Below are 21,260 nucleotides of genomic sequence, written 5' to 3'. Positions count from 1 at the left end.
AAGTGTTTGAGAAACAGCAAGGAGGCCGCCAATGTGACTGAATAGAGAATGGAGGGGAATAACAGCAGGAAGTAAGACCAGAGAGGTAAGGGTGGTGTACAGGGACTAATAGTAAAAATATTTGTTTTTACTCCGAGTGAGATAGGAAGCTTGTAGAAAGTTTTAAACAGTCTTAATATGGTCTGCTCTATATTGTTAAAGGTATCATTCTGGCTGCTGTGTTGAGAATAGAATGAACGTTAAGGATAACTAATACAAAATTCTAGTCAATGATGGCAGTAGTTTGGACCAAGCTGTTATCAGTGGAGTTGGGGAGAGTGGTCATATATTTTGAAGAGACAGCAACAGGCTTTGATGACAAACTGAATGTGGGATATAAAAGAGTTGCTGAGGCCGGGCGCGGTGGCTCAAGCCTGTAATCCCAGCACTTTGGGAGGCCGAGACGGGCGGATCACGAGGTCAGGAGATCGAGACCATCCTGGCTAATACGGTGAAACCCCGTCTCTACTAAAAATACAAAAACTAGCCGGGCGAGGTGGCGGGCGCCTGTAGTCCCAGCTACTTGGGAGGCTGAGGCAGGAGAATGGCGGAAACCCAGGAGGCGGAGCTTGCAGTGAGCTGAGATCTGGCCACTGCACTCCAGTCCGGGCGACAGAGCGAGACTCCGCCTCAAAAAAAAATAAAAATAAAAATAAAAATAAAAAAAATAAAAAATAAAAGAGTTGCTGAGTTGGCCTCAGCAATCAAATGATGGAGTTGCCACTAACTGAGATAAAGAAGGTTGTAGGTAGAGAAAGCTTTTGAGGGGAAGGGGTATGCTGAGCTTTGTTCTGGATATGATCAAATGAAGAGGTCTATTAAACGTACACGTAAAGATAATGAGGTACTTGGAATACAAGTTTGGATTTAAGACTTGGGAGTTGTGAGCATATTTATATTTAAAGACATAAGATTGAATGAGAGCACTATAAGAAAGGGGGTAGGAACAGAAGAAAAAAATTCCAAGGCAGAGGCCTGCGACACTCCAATATTAAGAGGTAACTGAGCAAGAGTTTGAGAACAGTGACCAATAGTGTAGGACTAAAACCAGGAGACCGAAGTGTCCTATAAACGAAGTGGAGAAAGTGTTACAGGGAGGAGGGAGTAATCAACTATGCCAAATGCTGATAGGTCAAGGATGGAGACAGAGAACCGGCTATTGGATTAACTAACAAAGTAACAAAGTAATTGGAGAGTAATTTCAGTGGAATGCTGGGGGCAAGAGGTAGTTGAAATAGTTTTAATAGGAAACAGGAGAAAAGGAATTGGGGCAGTGAATATAGAACTCTTTCAAGGATTTTACGGTAAAGGAGAACAAAAAAATGGGACAGTAGCTGGAAGGGGAAGTAAAGCCAAAACTTTTTTTGTTTTGTTTTTCTGGTTTTTTAGATCAATTTTAAAACACAATATATTAATTTGCATGGGGGAAATGTAACTGGTAAACAGACCAGAAATAGTTGTGAAGAGATTAGTGCTTTCTTTTCTATCAGGAAAGTCAAATGAAAATCACAGCTGGGTGTGGTAGGCTCATGCCTGTAATCATAGCACTTTGGGAGGCTGAGCTGGGAGGACTGCTTAAGCCCAGGAGTTTGAGACCAGCCTGAGCAACACAGGGAGACTCCGTCTCTACAAAAAATAAATTTAAAAACATTAGCTGGACATGATGGTGTGTGCCTGTCATCTCAGCTACTCAGGAGGCTGAGGTGGGAGGATTACTTGAGCCAGAATATAGAGGCTGCAGTAAGCCATGATTGCACCAGTGCACTCCAGCCTGAGCAACAGAGTGAGATCTTGTCTCAAAAATAATAAACAAATAAGTAATAAATAATAAAATAAAACCACAAGATTACTTAGTGAGCATTGATAACAGCTCCCTTCACATTGATTTCACATTGATTTCAACTGTGAAGAGTCTCAGCATCCCCCAACTTCTCAGCTGGGGAAGAATTTCTGAGTAGATCTGATGCTTGAATCAGCAGGGTGGAGTACACTCCCTTAACCAGTGCTGGAGAAACTGTTACCATTCATTCACTCTTTCATTCAACAGACACTACTGAGCACCTACTATTACATGACAGTTACTAGGATACAAGTTCAACAAAACACAACTTTGCCTTTGAGAGTTCATGGTTCATTAAAGAGTATGTGTAAGTACACATGAAATGAATAAGTAGAGTTATAAGAGTTGAGGCAGGTACATGTATATAAAAGAGACAAAAACGAATTAAGTGGTTAACTATTCAGTAATGGGGACATTTGGGTCATTCATATTTTTTTAGCCATCATAAATAGAGGGATACTGAGGATTTCAATTAATTCCTCACCCAGAAGTATTTATTTATTGATATCTATTATATTAAGACTGTAAGACATCTTAGCAAATAAATAAGAAACCCATAATATATCTCCCTCCTCGCCTTAACTGAAGAACAATCAAGAAAATAAATCTGAACAGTGTAAAATCACCTGAGACTGAAGACAGGCAAGTTATAAATTCATTCAACAAGTATGTATATATAGAGAGCACATATTATGTCAGGACACGATTCCAAATGTTTGAGATACATCAGTGAGCAAAAACAAAAATACTGCTTTTTAGAACTTGTATTTTAGCAGGGGAAACAGTCAACAATAACATAAAAAGTAGTAAAATAGATTGTGTGTTTGAAGGTAATAGGTCCCACAGAAAAAAAGGATTAACAGGGTAAGGGGATTTCAGAAAACTGGGATGTGTAGGGGGGTGGCTGAGGTGAGGGTCGAGTTGCAAGTTTAAGTAGTGTGGTTAAGGTCTCAGTGAGGTGACATTTTGGCAATGATTTGAAGGAGGCAAGGAAGATAGCTCTCTGCATATTTGGAAAAAGCATTCTAAGCATGGGGAAAGCCCTAGGATGCCAAGGAAGAAGTGCGACTGGTGCCCAGCAAGGAAATAAGCAGGGAAACTTCTTAAGTTATTGCAGTAATCCAGGCAAGAGCTGAAGTTATTAGGCTCACTTGTAATGGTAGTACGTAGTCAGTTTGGGGATAAATTAATATTTTAAAGGTATAGTCAACAAAATTTCCTGATAAATGTGGAAAAAGGAAGTCACTAATATCATGCCAAGGTTTTTTGGTTTTTTGTTTGTTTGTTTTTGAGATGGAGTTTCGCTCTTGTTGCCCAGGCTAGAGTGCAATGGTGCGATCTTGGCTCACCGCAACCTCCACCTCCCGGGTTCAAGCGATTCTCCTGCCTGAGCCTCCCAAGTAGCTGGGATTACAGGCATGTGCCAAAAAAAACGTATTTGACACAAGGATGATACAAAATTATGCCCGGCTAATTCTGTATTTTTAGTAGAGATGAGGTTTCTCCATGTTGGTCAGGCTGGTCTCGAACTCCTGAACTCAGGTGATCCACCTGCCTCGGCCTCCCAAAGTGCTGGGATTACAGGCACGAGCCACTGCGCCCAGCCCATGCCAAGATTTTTAACCTTGGCCATTAAGATGCAAAGGGCTGCAGGTGCAGATGTGAGGGAGACAATTAGGTCCATTTGGACACACTGAGTTTGAGATGTCTAGTAGACATCTGTAGCACCTCAGATAATCTTGGCCTCGCTTGGCTGTGGGGCCACTGGCCAATCAACCTCAGCCAGAAATCACCTGGCAGCATTTTGCCTCCTGGTCAGGTCATACATCACATGAGTGTCTGCTTAGTGCCCCCATAAAATTAAAGTGTGTTTGGCCGGGGGAGCAGGAAGAGACAGTAATGTTAGCAACCCTTTGACTGAATCTTGACTTCCTGCCCCAATTCACTCCTTTTCCCTACACTCATTTTCTTGAAATTGTACTCCCTAATAAAATAACAGCACAAAGCCTTTTGCCTCAGGCTATGCTATCTGGGAGAACAGAGGCTAAGACAACATCCAAGTGGAAATACAAATACAGAGTATTTTAAATGAGTATGGAGTTTGGGGAAGTGATTTGGGGAAAGGATATGATTTTGAGAGTTGTCAACATAGACATAGTACTTACGATCACGAGAGTGCATGACGGCACAAAAGAGTGAGCAAAAAGACAAATGTCAGAAAGTAGAGAGGCTGAAAATGTTAGAACATTTGAGAGGAAAGACAATCTGTTTTGTTCATAATTTCCCCAGTCTCTAGAAGAATGCCTGGCACAAAGTAGGTGCTCCACAGATATTTTTAGAATAAATGAAATAGGTCACCATGGTCTTGGGGTTAGGTAGGAAAGCAAATCACAGGAGGTGATGAACTAGGCTAGGCAGGGTTCATGGAACTTGAGTTCACAATGAGGGTGAAAATTATATTCGACAGCAGAAACGGGCAAAAAATAACAGGAAGTTGTGATTACAGAAAAGCTCTCAAATACCACTTTCTCTTTGAAGCCTTTTATAATCATCTTATGGGACATTCCCCCATTCTGGACCTCTTTCAAGATACTTTTCTTATACTCTATCAAGTTACATTCATGTGCACTCCTCCTTCATCTCCCTGATATTGACCACATTTTGCAATTGGAAAACTGAGTCAAAAATGGGGGGCTGCCTGTAGTCCCAGCTACTCAGGAGGCTGAGGACAAGAGAGTCACTTGAGCCCAGGAGTGCGGGGCTGTCACGTGCAACGACCACTCCTGTGTACAGCCACTGCACTTCAGTCTGAGCAACACAGTGAGAGCCTGATCCTGAAAAAAAATGTATTTTAAAATGGAGGTGGCTTCCAAATCCCAGAGACAAAACTTGGATGCTGAAAGTAGAAATGTCAGAAAGTAGTGAGGTTGAAAATGCTAGAGTATATCCGAAGAGAGAATACTCAAGAGAGAAAAGTCAAAGTAGAGAGATTGAAAATTTGGAGTATATCCCAAAATGTTAGTAGTAAAATAACTTGCATTGGAATGAACGGATGATTGAATAAATGAATGAACAAAGTTAGGTGGGAACGGAGGCCATTAGAGCAGAAGTCAAGAAGAATACATGTTTTAATAATTGTTTGAGGCCCACTGGTCTGACAGTAAGGGCCCAAGTGAATAGGGGAAGCTAGCCTCCAGTTAGAAGACACCTAGAAAGTTAGCAAAATAATCAATGATAATAAGGGTCTAAATGAAGGTCAGTGTATATAAAAAGGAAGAATGAATATGAGGACATTTTAAAATAAAAACTCACCATATTTGCTGGGTGATAATTATGCGTTATGAGTAAATAATTCCAAAGTTTTGATATCATGTATAGGGCCACAGTAAGAAGAGCAGGTAAATTAACTCAATTTTATTTTTTTTGAGTCGGAGTCTCACTCTGTCGCCCAGGCTCGAGTGCAGTGGCTGGATCTCAGCTCACTGCAAGCTCCGCCTCCCGAGTTTATGCCATTCTCCTGCCTCAGCCTCCTGAGTAGCTGGAACTACAGGTGCCCACCACCACGCCCGGCTAGTTTTTTTTGTATTTTCTTAGTAGAGATGGGGTTTCACCATGTTAGCCAGGATGGTCTTGATCTCCTGACCTCGTGATCCGCCCGTCTCGGCCTTCCAAAGTGCTGGGATTACAGGCTTGAGCCACCGCGCCCGGCCGATGAACTCAATTTTGAAAACATATTTGACACAAGGATGATATCCAAATAAAAGCTAGTAATAGGCAACATTTTTCCTAACATTGTTCCAAGTACAAACATTGTTCCAAGTATACTTCACAGGTATTATGTCATGTAATCACTACAATAACACTATGAGGTAAGTGCTATTATCATCTTTGTTTTACAAATAGGAAAACTGAGGCACAAGAGTGAACAATTTGCCCAAAGTCATTAGCTAATAAGTGGCTGAGCCAGTGCAATGAATTCACCCCCACCCCCATCTCCTGCAAATTCTTCACCCTCAATGTGATGGTATTAGGAGATGAGGCCTTTGGGAGGTAAACCCCGTGCGAATGGGACTATTGCCTTATAAAAGGAACCCAAGAGCTCTTGCTCTTTCTGCCCTGTGACATAAAGAGAAAAAACAGCCATCTACAACCCTGAGGAGGGCCTTCACCAGAACCTGACCATGTTGGCAGCCTGATTTCAGACATCCAGCCTCCAGAGCTATGAGAAATAAATTTCTGTTGCTTATAAGCCACCAAGTCTACATGGTACTTTATTACGGAAACCTGAACTCACTGAGAGCCAGGATTTGAACTCAAATGTTGAGAAACTTTGCCCGGGACCACTCAGAAATTCACTATTTATTCGATAAATATTTAACAAGTACCACTATATTCTAGACATTGTGTTGTTGCTAGGGAGAGGAAAAGCTGGTAGTGAACAAGAGATGTGGTCCCTACCTGCACAATTACATGGACACTAAACAAATAATGAGAAGTAGGAATTGGAAAAGAAAGTGATAAATTACAGTTAGGTAGGAGGATAGGGTGAGAGAAAAGAATTCCAGGGGAAGGGAAGGGCATGCGTAAATACCCTGAAGTGAGAGCCTACAGTAGGGAATAAAAAGAGGAGAGCCTGGAAAAAATTAAAATACTATGCAAGGAGTGCAGGCAGCTAGGGGGACAGATGGAAAGGCTGGAGAGAAAGACAAGTTCAGATAATGGAGCTTAGACAATGTGTGGTAAGCAAATTTAAGCAGGTCAATGATCAGATTTATATTTAAAAAATTACTCTGGCAGCAGTATGGCAAATGTATTGGAATGAGGCAAGAGCAGTTTTGGAGGACCTGAATGGGTTATTGTGGGACTTCAAGCAAGAGACCACAGTGGTTTAGACTAAAATGGGAATGAAAAAATGGTCATGGGAACAGAGAGGTCACAAATCCAATTTTCCAGAGAACAGACAGATGTAGGTGATTCTGCTGTGTGTTGGAGGTGTGCTAGGTTTCTTGCATGAACTGAGTACATGTGAAGATACCCTTTACTGAACCAGGGACTATGGGAGGAGCATTTCGAAGGAATTATGATACACAGGCTGAGTTTGAAATGCCCTAAGTCATCCAAATGAAAAGTGTACCAAAGGCAGTATGTTGGAACTATGAATATAGGGTTCCAGAGCAAGACCTAGGCTTGGGTTATGGATTGAAGAGTCTTTGACAGAAGGTATTTGATGCTACTGGGAGAGCATAAGACCACCCAGGAAAGTGTATGGGGAGACTCAGTAAGAAGGCCAGGGTTCAGCTCAGCATGATTCTAATGTGTAAGAGGTAGATCAAGAAGGAGAAGCTGGTTGTTAAAAAGCAAACTCAGGTAGAGAGGAAACCTGTGACATAAGACCAGAGGGAAGACGGTATTTGGAAAAGAGTGTGGTCAATCGTGTCAAATACTGGGACGAGGGCTTGTAAAATGAGGACTGAAAACGATCCGCTGCATTTACAGACATGAAGCTTTTCTGTGGACAATTCAGAACCACTTCAGGTGAGCAGTGGGGACACTGGAGAGGGCTGGGAGGTGGGATGTGAGAGACTGTCCAGGGGTAAGAGACAGCTGGAGTTGTTGCAGAGCAATTTAGGGAGAAGAGAAATCTTTTTAAAGAATTGAGAGACTTAAGCATGTTTAAATACTAATAAAGAGCCAGTAGAAAAGGAAACGTTGAGAGTAACAGAAGAGGGACTCCTTAAGGGCAAAGTCTATGAGAAAATAGTAGGGTACCTGGAGTACCAGGAAGGACAGTTCTTTACAAGAGAAGTGAGTCATGGGCGGAGTCCAGATTTGAACACTCTGCTTCCTAAAGACACGTCTCCTTTAAAGGACAGAAAAATAATGATTAAGACTTGAGGCCAGGCGCGCTGGCTTACGCGTGTAACCACACCACTTTAGGAGGCCGAGGCGGGTGGATCACCTGAGGTCAGGAGTTCCAGACCAGCCTGGCCAACATGGTGAAACCCCATCTCTACTAAAAACACAAAAATCAGCCAAGTGTGGTGGCAGGTGCCTGTAATCCCAGCTACTTGGGAGGCTGAGGCAGGAGAATCTCCTGAACCCGGGAGGCAGAAGCTGCAGTGAGCCGAGATCGTGCCACTGCACTCCAGCCTGGGCGACAAGACATAGACCCTGTCTCAAAAAAAAAAAAAAAAGACTTGAAACCCCAGGGAGGGGCGCAGAGTTCACTATCAAGGAGAATGGGGACCTAGTGGTGTGGTCCTGGGCGACTTCTGAGAGAGCAGTTCAGTAGTTTCCAGCCACGGAAGTCCCCCTGCTGGGTTTAGGGTGCAGTGGGTGCGAATCCCTGCTGCAGAAAACAGACTGAAGAAAGAAAGCCACACAGGATGTTGTCCGGAGAAAGGCGGGCAGGTGGGATGGGGCATATTTCCAGCGGTCCCGGCAGGTTGTGGCTCGGAGACCTCCGAGGGCCGTCGACGTCAGCCACGGCCGGGGCAGAGCCCCGGAAGGTGCCACAGTATCGGGGCCAAAGTCCCTCAGAAAAGCATGCTCCGCCGGCGGCCGCCAGGTTTCTCTGCGGAGTCTCAGAAAGGAAAACCCGTTCCCACGGGGGTCCCACGACGTCCCCGGGTCCCAGGCCCCGAGACGTTGGCAGAGGCGCAGCAGACCTTCCTCCCCAACCCGTACGGCTCCCGCAGTCCCCCGTCTCCCGGCGGCGTCGGAAAGTTCCCGGGGCTCGCGGCTGTCAAGAGCAGAGCCGGGGCAGCCGCAGCCGCCTTCTTAGCCCGCCGCTCACCGCCACAGAGGCAGGCCTGCGTGGGGGTTTCCACCAAGTCGCCGACACCCCTCGGGAATTCCCCCACTGGGCCACACACAAACCCCGCTTCCTCCTTCAAATTTCCGCCGCCAGTTTTATCGATCCGAACGCCGCGCTGGGATTTAGACCACTCCTCCCCGCGCCGGGCTCAGCCCGCCTTCGCCTTCCCTCTCCCGGCGGAACCCGTCCGCCTCGGGCGAAGAAACCCGAAGGCTTTCGGCAAGTTCCGTCCCCAGCGCGGGGGCGGGGCCGTTCGAGCTGCTCCGGGCCGAGCTCGGCTGTTTCCGTGCGCGGCCGCTGCGCACTCGGCACTGGGCGGCGCTGGCTGGCTCCCTGGCTGCGGCTCCTCAGTCGGCGGCGGCTGCTGCTGCCTGTGGCCCGGGCGGCTGGGAGAAGCGGAGTGTTGGTGAGTGACGCGGCGGAGGTGTAGTTTGACGCGGTGTGTTACGTGGGGGAGAGAATAAAACTCCAGCGAGATCCGGGCCGTGAACGAAAGCAGTGACGGAGGAGCTTGTACCACCGGTAAGAGGAGCAGGAGGAGGAGGCAGGAGCCAGAGAGAGCCGGGGGGACGGAGGGGGGACGGGGAGGCGCCGGACACCCGCGCTTGGGGCCTTCCCCTCGCAGGAGGGGCCGCGGTAAAGATGGAGCCTCCGCCCGAGCCCCACAACATCGCCGCCGCTCGCAGCGAACAAAGAATAATGGCGGCGGACTGGAGCCAGCGGCGGCCGGGGCGGCAGCGACTCTGCCTGCAGCCAGCGGCGGCGCTCATGGCGGGGGGCGGCGGGCGGCGGGCGGGGTGGGAGCCGGCGGCCGGGGGTGTGTGCGGGCGGCCGGCCTCGGCGAGCTGGCGCCCGCGTTCCCGCCGCCGCCGCCGGGCCGGGCGCGGAGCCGGGAGCCCGGAGCCGCCCCGGGGGAGGCCGCCCGCTCGGCCCGGCGCTGCCCCCCGCGCCGCTCGCTCGTCCGGCCCCCGCCGCCCGCCTCGCCCCCGGCCCGACCCGGCCCGGCCTCCGGGGCAGCCGCCGCCTAGGTGCCGGTGGGGGGTGGAGGAGGAAGAAGGCGACAGTTGAGGGCAGAGGAGGTGAAGGTGCCTGCTGCCTTCCCGGTGGCCTCGGTGTCTGCCATGCCCGCTTCGCAAGGGGAAGAGCTGCAACGTCTGACCTACTCTTCTCTCCACTCTTTGTGCAATAAAGTTCGAAACCCAGGGTTTCCTCTCGTGCTGTATTTTATTCATGCCCTTTCCCCCCCGCTCCCACACCATTGAGGAAATGCTGCTTTCTGCCCTGTGCTGCTTAGTTGAGAGATGAGAGCTTATGTTTTGGGGGGAAATTTTTTACTCCTTCACCCCCTTGCTTTTTTTTTTTTTTTTTTTAAAGTCAGTAGTCATGGAAATGCATACTTTTTGGGAGAAAGAGGGTGCTAAGAAAAACATTTATAATAACTTTTTAAACTGTTGGGATCTTATAAAAGGGAAGCTGGCGTTTGAAAACAGTTTCGGTTTTAACCCTTTTCAATAAGGTAATCATTACTCGAGGTCTATCATTCTGAAACACTTCGTTGAAACGTATTATCAGCCGATGTACTCTTGTTTTACATCATTTCGCGGGGTGCAACCTTGCCAACCACTTTTGGGTTATCTGGATCTCCCCTCACCCTCTGTCCCACTCCCCCTACCATATTTCCCACGAATTTCTTTGTGAACTTTAATGAGAGATTGATTTAATACTACTTCTAAAAATAGACTTTAAAGTAGCCATTATTTCTCTCTCATGCAGTAGGTAACCCCCGTCTTGAGATTGACAATTTAAGCCACAAGCTGTATTTTTTCTTCGCCTATTGGGAAAAGAGGACAGCAGAAAAGTCATTGACACATTAAAAATTAAAAGAATTTTTAAAGGACATGCGGTATGACCTATTTAAGTTTGTAATATCATCTCAAGTTATAATTCTAACCTCAGCTGGCGTCTGCCTTCTGAAGGTTTAGTAGAAGATACTTTTGATTGCTGCCTATTGAAATATTTTACATTTATGGCTCATTTCCTGATTTAAAAGTAAAGCCCCGAACAGTTGTTTTAGGTGGTGCAAAAGACGAACAAGTTTGTTTTAAAAATACTTGTCTGTCACTGTATGATTGCATTGTGATCGATACGTACAAGCCTTCTGGTTAGGAACAAATACTGATTGGCACCAGAAGCACTGACTTATTTTTCTGTATCCTAGTCACTTTTCCAAAACGTGCTTTGCTGTATTGCTTCTCTTTAAAAGATCACATTAGCAATTTGTCATTTACAAGAAACTTAAGAAGATACGGTAAAGGGAGGTTTTGTATAGATTGGGAAAATGATTTTATTTTCAAACACTGAAAAAATTATAATATTGATAATGATAAGTTACCATTTTTCCTTTATGATGTTCCACAAGCCACCATCAGTTGAGTAGGTTTTTGTTTGTTTGTTTGTTTGTTAAGAATATAAGTCGGGTGCGGTGGCTAGGGCCTGTAATCCCAGCATGTTGTGGGGCTGAGGAGGGCAGATCACTTGAGGTCAGGAGTGCGAGACCAGCCTGGCCAACATGATGAAACCCCATCTCTACTAAAAATACAAAAATTAACCAGATGTGGTGGTGTGCACCTGTAATCCCAACTACTCGGGAGGCTCAGGTTGCAGTGAATTGAGATCGTGCCACTGCACTCCAGCCTGGGCAACACAGCAAGACTCCGTCTCAAAAACAAAAAAAGAATATACAACTCTTCTTTTGTGAGATTTTTAAAAAATTGTTTGCTGATGGCCGGATGCAGTGGCTCACGCCTGTAATCCCGGCACTTTGGGAGGCCGAGGCAGGCGGATCACGAGGTCAAGAGATCGATACCATCCTGGCCAACATGGTGAAACCCCATCTCTACTGAAAATACAAAAATTAGCTGAGTGTCGTGGCGTATGCCTGTAATCTCAGCTATTAGGGTAGCTGAGGAGGCGGAGATTGCAGTGAGCCAAGATTGCTCCACTGCCCTCCAGCCAGGCCACAGCGAGACTCCATCTCAAAAATGGTCTCGATATGTTCTTTCTTCAGTCTTGCCCAAGAGGTGCTTTAAATTGTATTTTTTATTTTAATTTTTATTTATTTTTTTGAGATGGAGTTTCGCCCTTGTTGCCCAGGCTAGAGTGCAGTGGGGCGGTCTCAGCTCACTGCGAGCTCCGCCTCCCGGGTTCAAGAGATTCTCCGGCCCCAGCCTCCCGAGTAGCTGGGATTACAGGCGCAGGACACCACGCCTGGCTAATTTTTGTGTTAGTGGAGACGGGGTTTCACCATGTTGGCCAGACTGGTCTCAAACTCCTGACTTTGTGATCCGCCTGCCTCGGCCTCCCAAAGTGCTGGGATTACAGGTGTGAGCCACCTTGCCCAGCGTATTTTATTATTTATACATTCATCGTTTGTGATTATTAGCAATTCCAGGTGGAACTTCAAACTTTTATATTCATTAATATTGTGAACATTCACCTGGAACATGTGACTAAATTGTACTTCTCCACTCTTCCAGCCATCGGTAAAAATTACAGCTGGATCCACTTGAATCTTTTTTCTTTTCCCACGAACACCTGCATTTAGAAAGCTAATAAATTATTTGACAGAATTTGCTTGAAGAATGTTAAAAGAACCCTTCTTTGGGAATGTAAAACTTAAGTGTTACCTGTTTTGAATGATTCCTCCCCCCCCCCCCATAAAGAGCCTGAAGAAACTTAGAAACCTGATCCATAAAAATGGCACCTTTCTTTTTCTACTGTCTGAAACTCATATGCCTGATTAGGTCTCATTATTAGAAGTTTTGGTTTCTTCATAGAGAAGTAGCTTTATTTCTCTCTCATTCTAAGACATTTGGTTTTGTTGTTTGGGTACAGTAAGGTTATGGGGTTATAGTAAAACCAAGTATGTGTCTTCTTCACCTGTTTTTAAATTCTTTCTCCTTTTTATAACACTAGGGAAAATTATTTATTTTTAACCTAATGCTTACAGTATATTACCTAAATTTATAATTTCATTTATTCCATAAATAGCTTATCAGATATGTTACATAAACCTGTTTACAGCCAGCTCGTGACATAGTTTTGCAAATATCTTGATATATGGTGTAACTTTGATGGCTTCTTTATTGAATAGAGCTCAAATCTAAATTTAAGAGTGTAGTAAGATGTTAAGATAGAAAAATGCAGGAATTTTCTTTTTCTTACCCATGTGTGAACTCATCTCTACTGCAGTATCACTTGAGACAACAGTTTGTGGTAATTCAGATATTTATTTAGCACTCACTGTGACAGAGAATGTAGTTGAAAGAGCATGAGGTTTGAAATCACAGGCCTACGTCTGAATGCAAGCATTGCCACTACTCTCCTATACCTACTCTAAAGGAATTTTGTGTCCTAAAGGAAGTTTCTTAATCTTTCTCAGCCTCAGTTTCCTTATATGTAAAATTAGAATACTACTACTTATTTCATAAGATTGTGAGATAAACATAAAGTACCTTAGGGCTACAACTAATGATAGCTAGTCCCTTAAGCTTTGTTTTAACTTCCTACCTGTGGGCCCTTAGGCAAGTTATCTTAACTTCTGGATACCTCACTTTCCTTTCTGATCAATGTAGAATAACTACCTCAGAATTGTGGGGGTTAACTATAAAGTAATACATACTAAGTTCCAGGCATTGTACAAGTGTCAAGAGCTCAAGTGTTGACAAGGTTTTTTTCTTTTAATTTTTTTTGAGACAGAGTCTCGCTCTGTTGCCCAGGCTGGTGTGCAGTGACACAATCTCAGCTCTTGGCAACCTCTGCTTCCTGGATTCAAGTGATTCTTCTTTCTCAGCCTCCCTAGTAGCTGGAACTACAGGCATGCACCACCATGCCCAGCTAATTTTTGTATTTTTATTAGAGACACGGTTTCACCATGTTGGTCAGGCTGGTCTTGAATGCCTAGGATTATAGGTGTGAGCTACCACGCCCAGCCGGCCTGTTACTTTTTAAATTATTTATTATTACTATATGTAATACAGTGGATCAGAAGCTACAACAAATCCAAAGATGAATTACATTGTCTTATCTGACAGGATACTGTTGGGGACACAGTGACTAAGACAAATTGTCTGTCAAAAGAAAGTAGTCAAAGGAAAAAGGGATCACCTTTGGTGAAGTGAGGAGTATATTTTTTATATTTCCAATTTGGTTTTTTGAATAAGTAAATCATTCAGATGATCTGTAATTCAAAACATATAATACAGCAAAATGCCCTACATTCTCTTGCCCTATTACCTAAGTGTTAGCAGTTTTTTATTTGTCCTTTAAGAGGTGTTTTATGCAAACACGAGCAAATATGTATGTCCTGTCTCCCCCTTTTTGTACAAATGGTAGCATACTGTGTATACACTCTCCTATATCATGCTTTCCTCCCACCACTCAACATGCCTTAAACTTAGCAATTTTGTATCGGCACATAAAGAGCTTCTTCATTTTTTAACATACAATTTGAGGCATTTTATTATGTAAGTAGACTTTATTAACCAGTTAGTGAGCTGGTTTTATTTTTAGGTCTTATATGACCTTTTAAACTAAGGGAAACTGCCATCTTGTCTTTATTTCTTTAAATGAAAAACTTTTTATTTGAATGAAAAATAGTTTGTGACAGAAAATTGTTATTTAAAGGTCCTCATTTCCTGTTTAGCTCCAGCTTTTAAAAGTTTTAGTAAAATGATCAAAATGTACATGAGGAGGCAAGCAAGCCAGGTTAAGAGTTAACTCACGAGGTGAATTTAACTCTTTCATTGAGGTTCTTACAGTTCTAAACAGACTACTTCTTTCAATTATTATTTTGGCCAAAAAGGTTTTTGTAGCTTTCTATCTTAATGAGAAAGAACATTTCATATAGTCCAGTGTTTTTTGGGTTTCTTTTAACAGACAGCTCATGGGATATTATTACCCAGTAAGGCTGATTACTATGTTGGATTTCTCCCTGCATTCATTTATTTTTTACATACTTGTTAACTTATCTTGATGATTTTCTAGTATTTCTTAATGTAATTATGAGTTTTATATTTTGTACCTAAATTTTAAAATAGTGAGATTCACCTATATGATTGCTGAGATGATAAACTTTACTGCATAAATGGTTTTTTTTCCCCCTGTGTAAACCTTTGGTCAACCAGTTGAACCAAGTAATACGTATTTCAGCCAAAGCACAAAATAAGTTTTACTACCTTTTTTTTTTTTTCTCTAGCTTTTTGAAACAGTGTTAAGCTATAGTACTTTTTTTTTTTGTTTTTTTTTGAAGCAAAGTTTGGCTCTATCACCCAGGCTGGAGTGCAGTGGTGCACACTTGGCTCACTGCAACCTCTGTTTCCTGGCTCAAGCTGTCCTCCCACCTCAGCTTCCTGAGTGGGTGGGACAACAGGCGCGCACCACCAGGCCCAGCTAATTTTTTTGTGTTTTTTGTACAGACAGGGTTTTGCCCTATTGCCCAGGCTGGTCTCGAACTCATGAGCTCAAGCGATCTGCCTGCCTCAGCCTCCCAAAGAGTTGGAATTACAAGTGTGAGCCACCGTGTCTGAATGCTGTAGTACATTTTAAATATACGTGCTGTTTGTATTTATCTTTAAAATGTATACACTATGACTTTTTAAAGTTGATTAAACTCAAAAAGTGGTTAATAATTAGCAGCAAGGACACAAATCTCTTTGCAAAAAGCATCATTAAGTAAAGCTGTCATGGGCCAGGCATGGTGGCTCACGCCTGTAATCCCAGCACTTTGGGAGGCTGAGGCAGATGGATCACCTGAGGTCAGGAGTTCAAGACCAGCCTGGCCAACATGGTCAAACCCCGTCTCTACTGAAAATACAAAAATTAGTCGCACATGGGGGCAGGTACCTGCAATCCCAGCTACTCAGGAGGCTGAGGCAGGAGAATCATTTGAACCTGGAACGCAGAGGTTGCAGTGAGCTGAGATTGCACCATTGCACCCCAGGCTGGGGGACAAAAGCGAAACTCCGTCTTAAAAAAAAAAAAACTGTCATGGTATATTTCATTTTTTTGTATTCCCAAGGTGGTGTTTATGCATTGATCATATATGCCAAAGTTTTTAATGTAAGAATACTGTTTTGAGGTTTTACTAATACTTGATTTAAAATACTACTATGTGCTATTTGGCCAGGCGCAGTGGCTCACGTCTATAATCCCGGCACTTTGGGAGGTTGAGGCAGGTGGATCTCTTGAGGTCAGGAGTTTGACACCAGGCTGGCCAAGATGGTGAAACCCCATCTCTACTAAAAATACAAAAATTATCTGGACATAGTTGTATATGCCTGTAATCCCAGCTGCTTGGGAGGCTGAGGCAGGAGAATTGCTGGAGCCGTGGAAGCAGAGGTTGCAGTGAGCCAATATGCCACTGAACTCCACTCTGGGTGACACAGTAAGATGCTGTCTCATAAATAAAATATTACTATGTGCTATTTGTACCTGCTAAATGATTAAAATGTTTGCAAAGTGCTTTTTGTTGTTGTTGTTGAGACGGAGTCTTGCTCTGTTGCCAGGCTGGAGTACAGTGGTACAATCTCAGCTCATTGCAACCTCTGCCTCCCGAGTGAAAGCAATTCCCCTGCCTCAGCCTCCTAAGTAGCTGGGATTACAGGCGCCCGCCACCATGCCGGGCTAATTTTTTGTGTTTTAGTAGACACAGGGTTTCACCATGTTGGCCAGGATGGTCTCGATCTCCTTGACCTCGTGATCCACCTGCCTCTGCCTCCCAAAGTGCTGGGATTACAGGCATGAGCCACCACACCCGGCCTACAAGAGTGCTTTTCTTTACATATTTGGGGATGGGGGTGGGGTAGATCATTGAAATGTGTAAAGGCAGAACATTTTTTATCTGGAACATATCTGTCTGTAGACTACCAGAGTTAAATGATTTCCCACAGTGTAGTGGAATCGTCAGTGAATTGACTCTTGGGGTGGAGGTAAAGATCATTAAAGCAACAAACTGATCACGTGAACCTGGTTTTTTTTCTTTGCCAATATGCTAGTTCAGTCATTATAGAAGAGCCAGATACTGGTCAGCTTGCTGAAGTTGTAAGTAGAAGGTGTGGTTTTATCACATCGGTAAATGTAGGTTTTTGAGACAAAACTTAAATAAGAATAGACATTAGTTTTTCTTCACATTCAGAATGTCTGACTCCACTCAATATATACATACTCTTATCTACTGGGTTTTTTGTTGTTTTTTTTTTGTTTTGCCATCTCTCTCCTTTTAAGCTCTGCCAGACAAAGCCCTATGAAAATAGATTTTACAGGTTGAAAATCTTTTATCTGAAATTCTTGGGACCAGAAGTATTTCCAATTTTGGGTTTTTTTCAGGTGTTAGAATATTTGCATATACATACATAATGAGCTATCTTGGGGATGGAACCCAAGTCTAAACATGAAATTTGTTTCATATACACATTATACACATAGGCTGAAGGTAATTTTTTTTTGTTGTTGTTGAGACGGAGTCTCGCTCTGTCGCCCAGGCTGGAGTGCAGTGGCCGGATCTCAGCTCACTGCAAGCTCCGCCTCCCGGGTTTACGCCATTCTCCTGCCTCAGCCTCCCGAGAAGCTGGGACTACAGGCGCCCGCCACCTCGCCCGGCTAGTTTTTTTTTGTATTTTTTAGTAGAGACGGGGTTTCACTGTGTTCGCCAGGATGGTCTCGATCTCCTGACCTCGTGATCCGCCCGTCTCGGCCTCCCAAAGTGCTGGGATTACAGGCTTGAGCCACCGCGCCCGGCCGGCTGAAGGTAATTTTATACAAAATTTTTAATATTGTGCATGAAACAGTTTTGACTGTGACCTGTTACATGAGGTCAGGTGTGGAATTTTTCATGGCATCATGTCAGTGCTTAAAAAGTGTCAGATTTTGGATATTTTACTAGGAATGCTCACCCTGTATTATATTTTGCCCAGATGTTTGCTTATTTGTCTTCTAGGCTACCAGAAAGAGGGTCGCTTAGAAAAACATATTCTGGCATTTATTCCAACAGATAAGAAGGCAGTTTCTCCAGTGATGAATAATTACCTATAAGCCTGTAATCCCAGCACTTTAGGAGGTTTGAGGTGGGCGGATCACGAGGTTAGGAGATCGAGACCATCCTGGCTAACACGGTGAAACCCCGTCTCTACTAAAAATACAAAAAATTAGCTGGGCATGGTGGTGGGCGCCTGTAGTCCCAGCTACTCAGGAGGCTGAGGCAGGAGAATGGCGCGAACCCGGGAGGTGGAGCTTACAATGAGCCAAGATCGCGCCACTGCACTCCAGCCTGGGCAACAGAGCGAGATTCTGTCTCAAAAAAACAGCAACAACAAAAATTACCTATAATTTAATACATGCGTTATACATCTCCAGTGATGAAAAATTACTATGTATTAAAAAATTCTTGAAGCTAGATGCACAATCTCAACTTCTAAAAAAGAAAATAAACAATAGTACTCCTTGATGAACTAAGTGCCTAAGTTGCCTTTTCTTAGGGTTGAAATAAGGTGATAAAGGAGTTACCGTGAGACTAGCTGTGTGAACAAAAATGAAAAAACACCCTTTCAGTTTTCTCCCTCTCAAATGATTCTAGGATCTCTAAAAAATAATCTTAAAAGGGGCAAGGTTTTGAGAGAATGAGGTCTGAGGAATTGATGGTGAGTTTTTTCTGAAAGAAGAGAAGTGACATTTGATTAAAGAGTTAAATGGGAAGTTATTAATAAAATAGTTTAGAAGTAGAATGGATCTGAAAGTTGACATACACCAGTGATGATAGAATGTGTCTTTCCCCAAAGATTAGTGAATCTTCTCTGAAACGAAGACATTTCTTTCATCAATTGTAAGTGAATTTCTAAGGATCTGGTTATCTGCTTGTAAGTTTTTGGTTGTAATTGTATGACAGTATAGAAGTAACTAAAAATGTTTGTAATTTACCCAAGGTTAACCATTATTTTTGAGGGCTGTTATCCCTATTGGTATAAGTAGGTAGTTGGCAGTAGGGGACACAGAAATACCTTGTTTTTCACCACTGAAGTGAAAATTATATATTATTCGTACTCTTTTTTTTTTTTTTGAGAGGAGTCTTGCTCTGTCTCCCAGTCTGGAATGCAGTGGTGTGATCTCGGCTCACTACAACCTCCGACTCCTGGGTTCCAGCGATTCTGCCACCCCAGCCTCCCAAGTAGCTGGAATTACAAGCACATGCCACCATACCCAGCTAGTGTGTGTGTGTGTGTGTTTTGTATTTTAGTAGAGATGGGATTTCACCATGTTGGCCAAGCTCGTCTCGAACTCCTGACCTCAAGTGATCTGCGCACCTCAGCCTCCCAAAGTGCTGGAATTACAGGAGTGAGCCACCGCATCCAGCCCTATTTGTATTCTTGAAAGGGAGTCATTTTCTTACAATAAGTATCAGTAGTAGCTCTATCGTTTACTGTGATCAGTAGTAGCACCTTGACTTTATGTATTGCCATTTATCAATCATTTATTCAGTGAAGATTTATTGACCATTGACTTTATTAAGTTGGTGAAATAATCGCAAGAAAATTTATTCAGTTAGGTATTTATAAAAATACCTAGGTATTAAATGAAGATTGTTCTAGTTGATAAAAGCAATAAAGCCTGACTATACGGCTCCTACCCTCAAGAATCTTATGGTATAGTGGGGATGATGAAATAGTATAAGATAGAATGATTTGGCCGGGTGCGGTGTCTCATGCCTGTAATCCTAGCACTTTGGGAGGCCGAGACGGGTGGATCATGAGATCAGGAGATCGAGACCATCCTGGCTAACACGGTGAAACCCCGTCTCTACTAAAAAAAAAATACAAAAAACTAGCCGGGCGAAGTGGCGGCCGCCTGTAGTCCCAGCTCCTTGGGAGGCTGAGGCAAGAGAATGGCGTGAACCTAGGAGGCGGAGCTTGCAGTGAGCCGAGATCCGGCCACTGCACTCCAGCCTGGGTGACAGAGCGAGACTCTGTCTCAAAAAAAAAAAAAAAAAAAAGAATGATTTATATGTGCCAGAATACATGACATAATTTTTACTGTCTTGAAGAGCTATGGAGTTCAGAAGAGAAGGGGCTTAGTGAGGAAAAGTTTTGTGGGAAAAGTAGAATTTACGTTGAATACTAAAGAACTTAGATAAGTACAGATAGAATGGAGTGTATTCTAGGTAGTGGAAAGGACAACAAAATGAAGATATGGACATATAATGAACTTGACATACTCATAAATTGGTGAAGAAAGTATTAGATTATAGATCTACATTATGAGGAATGCTGAGTATGAGGCAGGGAGCTTTGAGTTTCACATAAGAGAAGATAAGGTATAAACAGGAATAAAATGATGAATTGGGCTGAAATGTAGATTTCCTGACTCCCAGTCCTTCTTCTTAGTGTAGATAGAGATACACGGTCATGCACTGTGTAAGAACGTTTGGTGAATGACAGATTGCATATAAAACAGTGGTCCCGTGCTAATGTAAGCAAACCTATTAAGAAGAACTTCTATAGGTATTCCAGAAGAAGGCTTTGTTGCCATCGGAGATGACAGCTCCATGCATGTGATTGCCGCTTGAAGACATTCCAGTGGGACAGGATGTGGAGGTGGAAGGCTGTGATACTGACGATCTTGACCCTGTGTAGGCCTAGGCTAATGTGTGTGTGAATGTCTTTTTAACAAAAAATTTTAAAAAGTGACCGGGGATGGTGGCTCACGCCTGTAATCCTAGCACTTTGGGAGACTGAGGCAGGTGGGTTGCTTGAGCCCAGGAGTTTCAACCAACCTGGGCAACATGGCGAAACCCCGTCTCTACAGAGAATACAAAAATTAATTAGCTGGGCTTGGTGGCGCATGCCTGTAATCCCTACTACTCTCGAGGCTGAGGCAGGAGAACCCAGGAGGCAGAGGTTGCAGTGAGCTGATACTGTGCCACTGCACTCCAGCCTGGGTGACACAGTGAGACCCTGTGTCAAAAAAATAAAGTTGAACAAAAAAGTTAAAAAGTTTAAAAAAAAAAGTAGGAAAAAACATCAGATTCTTTTATTGCTTTACTTTATTAATAAACTTGCTTTCACTTAAAAACCCTTTAGAGAAAAAATACTTTTATACAGCTGTACAGTGTATCTGTGTTTTAAGCTATATGTTATTACAAAAAAGTCAAAAAGTTAAAAAAAATTAAAAAGCATATGAAGTTACAGGAAGCTAAGGTTAATGTATTACTGATGAAAGAAAATTTTGTTTGTATAAATTTACCGTAGCCTGGATGGGCACGGTGGCTCACGCCTATAATCCCGGTACTTTGGGAGGCCAAGGCAGGTGGATCACCTGAGGTTAGGAGTTCGAGACCAGCCTGGCCAACATGGCGAAACCCTGTTCCTACTAAAAGTACAAAAATTAGCCAAGTGTGGTGGCAGCCTCCTGTAATCCCATCTACTCAGTAGGCTGAGGCAGGAGAATAGCTTAAACCCAGAGGCGGAGGTTGCAGTGAGCCGAGATTGCGCCACTGCACTCCAGCCTGGGTGACAA

The 21,260-nt window shown here is 43.6% G+C and overlaps 1 protein-coding gene across 10 annotated transcripts in view; it reads left to right on the top strand.

Annotated features, from left to right (window-relative positions):
* Positions 1 to 8,873: 8,873 nt before the first annotated feature.
* Positions 8,874 to 21,260, top strand: part of CREB1 (cAMP responsive element binding protein 1) — a 75,836-nt gene continuing 63,449 nt past the window's right edge. For 2 of the 10 annotated variants that reach the window (XM_033230509.1, XM_033230507.1), the window contains exon 1: positions 8,981 to 9,218. The gene's annotated coding sequence lies outside the window, so the exon portion shown is untranslated. Of the gene's footprint in view, positions 9,219 to 21,260 lie in introns of all 10 variants that reach the window. The other 8 variants (XR_004441604.1, XR_004441603.1, XR_004441600.1 and 5 more) reach the window with 8 other exon arrangements.

The sequence above is a fragment of the Trachypithecus francoisi genome, unplaced genomic scaffold, assembly GCF_009764315.1.
Source record: "Trachypithecus francoisi isolate TF-2019V2 unplaced genomic scaffold, Tfra_2.0 Lachesis_group13, whole genome shotgun sequence".
Taxonomy (NCBI): domain Eukaryota; kingdom Metazoa; phylum Chordata; class Mammalia; order Primates; family Cercopithecidae; genus Trachypithecus; species Trachypithecus francoisi.
Note: the sequence above shows the minus strand (reverse complement) of the source record. Positions and strands in the feature narration are given on the sequence as shown.